This window comes from Lynx rufus, unplaced genomic scaffold (assembly GCF_022079265.1).
Source record: "Lynx rufus isolate CCGP_SWC_20201006 ecotype Redwood Valley unplaced genomic scaffold, mLynRuf1.p SCAF_2, whole genome shotgun sequence".
In the NCBI taxonomy this organism is placed as follows: domain Eukaryota; kingdom Metazoa; phylum Chordata; class Mammalia; order Carnivora; family Felidae; genus Lynx; species Lynx rufus.
Window position 1 is genome coordinate 62211874 of NW_025814834.1, and position 5730 is coordinate 62217603.

A 5730-nucleotide genomic window follows, 5' to 3' on the forward strand; every position below is an offset into this window, starting at 1 on the left:
AACCTTAGAGGGTCAGTCATCCCAGCCAAAGTAGGGCATTGAACTTTCCATCCTTTAGTAACCAAAAACAAACAGGAAAATTAATGAGTGCTGAGAAGTCAAACACTAAATTGATGGTAGCTCTCTGAATTCAGTTTGGGAAGGATTTTTCGGTGTGAATTTCTTGAAAGCAAATGCAAATAAAGAGGCTGGAAATGGTGGGAATAGCTCCGTGGCTGGAAGGAAGTGACACATCTGAGCAGGTGGAACCTCACCTAGATGTGGGGTTTCCCAAGGGATTATACACATGCCTGCATTCTACTGTAAGGCGATTTTATTTGTTTATTTTTAAAGATTTTACTGTTAAGTGATCTCTACACCCAGCGTGGGGCTTGAACTCACAACCGCAAGAGCAAGAGTTGCGTGCTCCACCAACTGAGCCAGCCAGGCTCCCCAGTAAGATGACTTTACATGGTAAATGGTCAAACATGTTTTTTCAGCTTAATAGTTACAGATTAATTGTAATTCATATTTAAACCATTCAACTAGCACGGCAAAACCTTCATTTCACAAGTGAACTTTTTCTTTCAAAATGAACACATTTAGGGGCCCCTGGGTGGCTCAGTTGGTTAAGCAGCCGGCTCTTGCTTTTGGCTCAGGTCATGATCTCACAGTTTCATGAGTGCAAGCCTTGCATCAGGCTCTGTGCTGACAGAGCCTGCTTGAAATTCTTCCTCTCTGCCCCTCCCCCCACTTGTGCTCTCTCAAAATTGATAAGCTTAGAAAAATAAAATCATTAAAAAAATGTATCTCAGTTGAAAAAAATGAGATGAGTTTAAAAACTAAATATGAATGCAGGTAGAATTTGGTTCTGCCAAAATTTGAAAGTCTGGAATGCTGTGGGAAATTTCAAGGTAGCTACTTTATAATCTTCTTTCTTGAGCTTTAAGATGTACATGTCATCAAATCTAAGGATATCTCAAGTATAAAATGAACTGTTATGAAGAAACAAGAAAATGCTGCCAACTAACTTACGGCCCATGTGCTCTGAGCACTTAGAATTTTATTTTATGTGTAACGAAAGCTCACTTTTAGACTTACTTGTCATTTTTTTTTTACAGCTGGAACGCCTCACGAATTTGCGTGTCGTCCTTGCGCAGGGGCCGTGCTCATCTTCTCTGTATCGTTTCAATTTTAGTGTATGTGCTGCCGAAGCGAGCGCAGCCATCATTTCTTTTTTAGTCACATATTACAGTGGTGTTTCTGTGCCTTCCTGTATGTGTAGTAAGTTTTCATTTAGTCCATGTCACATTATGATCATTTTGAAGATGTTTTAACAATAAACCTCAAGTCCTGTGGTACTGACAATGCACATAACTCAAGGGAAGTGACAGGCAAGCACCTATGACCACATTTTTGCACACAGAGGCAATGGCGCTGGCAATGCGTCTTTGCTGCACCTGATTTCAGAGGAATAAAAAGGCGCGAAAAAATGTGCGTCTTAGAATAGGTAACATGCACTAACACCTTCTTCAAGGTGCTCCTTAAAGGTCCCTGGGGATTGTTTCCTTTCTTGGGTCCGGGCTTTTTCCAGGAGCAGAGATCACCAACAGAGGTGAGGTAATTCAGAAAGCCTTAGAGGAAATAATGAGTTGGATGTCAGAACGCTGTGATACTTCCTACTGTCTTGTGCTGCATGGGGTCCTAACTCAGTCAATAGCCAGGCTGGCGCAACTAGGCGACTTCATGCAACAAATCATCACTCAATTGTGATGAATGTGTCAAATTCCCAATTAATTCAAGGGTAGAGCTTATGTAGGATTCACCTCTGTGGCTTCATCACCCACCATGCATTGCACAATATAGGTAATAGATGAAAGACGGTTGACAAGACTGCTAGTTGTAGACAATTTATAATTCCTCAGTGAAATAATAATGATCTTTCAGTAGTGATATCCTCTAATAACTGTTCACTATGAGTGGAATTGTGAGAACTTATAATGAGCCGAAGCATTGTTCTAATTGCTTTACATTTCTTCAATTCTTTTGCTTTTTCTTCAATTTTTTTGTTTTTATTTATTTTTAAAATGTTTTGTAATTTTTTTTTTGAAAGAGACAGAGACAGAGTGTGAGTGGGGGTGGGGCCGAGAGAGAGGGAGACAGAATCCAAAGCAGGCTCCAGGTCCTGAGCGGTCAGCACAGAGCCCGACGCTGGGCTCGAACTCACGAGCCGTGAGATCATGATCTGAGCTGAAGTCGGATGCTTCACCGACTGAGCCACCCAGGCACCCCTAACTGCCTCACATTTCTTAATTAACGTACTACCTAACAATCCCCAAATTAGATACTATTATTATCTTGATTTTACATATGAGGAAGCTGAGGCACAGAGTCATCAGTTAACTTGCCCAGTTGTGGCATTTCAGAGCTAGATTTGAACTCAGGCAATTTGGCTTAGCATTCATGCACTTAACCATTATACTTTATTGCCTCTGCCATATAATGCTTTACAGCTGTAATAAAAGAATAAAAGCAAATAGAATTCTCTAAACCTGAAGATACTTAGTAAATGTATAAAGTAAACCATGCTCTCTGGATTCTCCATAAACACTTATTTATTGATCGTTCAGAAAATGAGGCAGTAAGAAGTACTTCATGCCATGTTAAAATTAACGATAACAAAACCCATGCCATCAGCGCATGCACTGAAAAAGGATGGAAGACTGATCTTAAGACTGTGACCATGAAGTTAAGGCAAAATGTCAAACCAAGGCAAAAAGTTTCGGGCTCTCCAAAAAGCACCTATAGTGGATACACTAACTCAGCATGTAAAAATCCTCACATGTGCCAGCCGAGGGTAAAGTTCAGGCCTCCTTTTGACCACACAAGCCCTGAGACAGTATTTGGAATTTAGTGAGCTACAGCAATGAATTACCTCGAACTGAAATCAGATATGACGAAGTCTCGTCATTGGTTGAATCCCGGCAGACTGTGGTGAATACTGTGTTAGGGAAGTTAATTAAACCCAGAAATTGAATTTTTCTTTTTTAAAGAAATGGCCATTGGGTGTTAATCAGCTATAAAGAAGAAAGCAGAAAGCCAAGGGGATCCGTAAAAGAGCTTTGCCCTGTAAGCACAGTTGCCTCACCTCTGACCTCCATAACTGGCAAAGAATTTGGCTCTGGCAATATTCTTTGTGAAGCGAGCAGCTTGAATCACTGCCACCAGCCAATGAGTTTTCTCTACTCCAAATGAATTCTCCTGAGCCACTGAAACTAAGGTCTATGTTCCTGAATGGCTATTATTTGGAAGATTTCTAGAGATACTGCAAAATCTACTCCTGACCCCCACCCCCTTGCCTGGAAGCTGCAAGTCGTGGTATTTAGCCTCTGCTCCAATGGAACAAAACTCACAGAGAGGAAGAACTGGCTGGGCAAGTGATACACCCAGGGTGAAAATGGAAACTGCCTCGAAAAATTATGAAGACACACCCAAAATGAGCAAGTAGTAAAGAAGGAGGGACTTATTTACTGTGCTACCTCTTACCTTTGAGAGAATCCACATGGCTGAAGTCCTGATTTTTTATTGCACCAGGGCGTGATATTTTGGGGACAGGCAAGGAAGAGCAGCTGAATTCTACCGAGTCTGAAATCTTCTCTGAGTCAACTGTAGTGAATTACTGACCAGCTACCACAGGGTCATATTCAGAAGTTTCCATTTCTCTCATGTCAATAGTCTGGAGATCTTCACAAAATATTGTAATGTACATTTACTGTAAAAACTGATAGACGTTCCACTACCATTGCTAGTCCCATCCACTACTACTCAAAACAGTCTGTTAATAGTTTGCCTTTTGTGAAAACATATTCCCATATGGTGAGTTGGCTGACCAAGCATTCTAGCACTTTCCCAGCCCCAAGAAAACCATTTAAGGCATCGTTGCAAATCATCATGTCATCTCCAGGTCCTGTCTAGTCACAAGGTTCTATCAAAACAACATATCACTTGGAGAAGTATTCAACTCATCCATTCAGATCCCATCCCATTTAGTGTTCTGACTACGCATTCTGTTTCAAATGAAATAAATACTCCCTAGTCTGCTGCTGAATGCTAAAAATGGAATCCTTTTGAAGAAACAAAAAGTAGTTATGTAGGTAACAATATTATTGTAGTTTGTTTATTTTTAAATGTTTGTTTGAGAGAGCATGCACAAGCGGGAGTGGGAGAGGGAGAGAGAGACTCCCAAGCAGGCTCTGTACTGCCAGTGCAGAGCCTGATGTGGGGCCTGATCTCACAAACCATAAGATCATGACCTGAATAAAAATTCAGAGTTGGATGCTTAACAGACTGAGCCACCCAGGCGCCCCTGTAGTATATTAATTTATTTTGGCAAGTGCAGTTCCTGGCTCATTGTAAATACTCAAATATTTATCAAATAACTAAAGCATAAATATGTGGTGGATATTGAATGCAGCTGGCCATTTTGTGTACCTCCTCCTCCCCATCTATCACTCATTGTGTCCTAGTCACTTTTTCTACGTGATGGCTCCTGGACTGCTCTGAATCGCCCTGTGTCCTGACCCTACTGTGACAACTAAGGTTTAGGTAGTCACCTAAGGGCTCCTTCCTTTCCCTCACATCCACAGGGGTACCGATTTGACATCTCCCTCCTCTGTGTGTCTGCAGCATGTTACCTAGGGGCTGGGAGTGCCGGGGGCCATGTGGGAGCACATGGGTTTGCCTGCCTTCCTTGGGGACTCCCTCCCTCTTCGCCCATTCACCTGTCATGTCTCATCCATCTTCTATGGTAAGGTGGCAGCAGCTATGCCTATACAAGAGACCCCAGACATAGTCCCAACAGAAAAAAAGTGGACATAGGACATAGACCGTTTTCTAGGGAAAATACACAAATCTCCAAGAAAAATACACAGAAAGAACAAATCCCACTTTTTGCCAAAGAATGCAAAATTAAAAGGAATAGGATATACCTATCAGAAAGACAAGCAATAAAAGGAAAGAGAGAGAGGATGGGGAAAGTAAATTCATACAACTTACTCAAGGACGACTTGGAACATGTATAAAATCCTCAAAAGGGTAGTGTCAAACTCAGGAACTTCATTTCTAGGAATTATCTGAAGGAAAAAGACATTATACGAGATGTGCAGTTGACCCTTGAACAATACAGGTTTAAACTGCATGGATCCACTTACATGTGGGTTTTTTTTCAATAAATACAATACTATAAATGTACTTTCTAGCCCTTACAATTTTCTTAATAACACTTTTCCTCTAGCTTACTTTATTGTAAGAATACAACATCTAGTACATATAATACAAATATGTGTTAATCAACAGTCTACATTACCAGTAGGCTTCCAGTCAACAGCAGGCTATTAGTAATTAAGTTTTAGGGGGCCAAAAACAATATGTGGATTTTGAGCAAGGAGTTGAAGCCCCTAACTCCTGCATTATTCAGGGTCAACTATACATACATGGATTTTAATACAGCAATATTTACAATAGCAAAAAACAGAAGTTTAGTTAAACAAATTGTGCTACATTCTGAGAATTCTGTGTGATCAACATGATGATGTGTGTGTTTATGTATGTATGTATATATATATATATATATATATATATATATCTCCATACGTATTTGACACAGAGAAATGTTTTGAATATTGTGTTCAGTGAAAAAGCAGACCACGGAACAGGTGATTGGATGTGATATTTTTGCAAAAAGATTTCTAG

At 40.5% G+C, this 5730-nt stretch overlaps 1 non-coding gene across 1 annotated transcript; it reads right to left on the bottom strand.

Moving 5' to 3' along the window:
- Positions 1-1094: 1094 nt before the first annotated feature.
- Positions 1095-1201, bottom strand: LOC124516709 (U6 spliceosomal RNA). Its single transcript, XR_006963118.1, has one exon. It is a non-coding gene; the product is annotated as a U6 spliceosomal RNA (small nuclear RNA).
- Positions 1202-5730: the final 4529 nt, after the last annotated feature.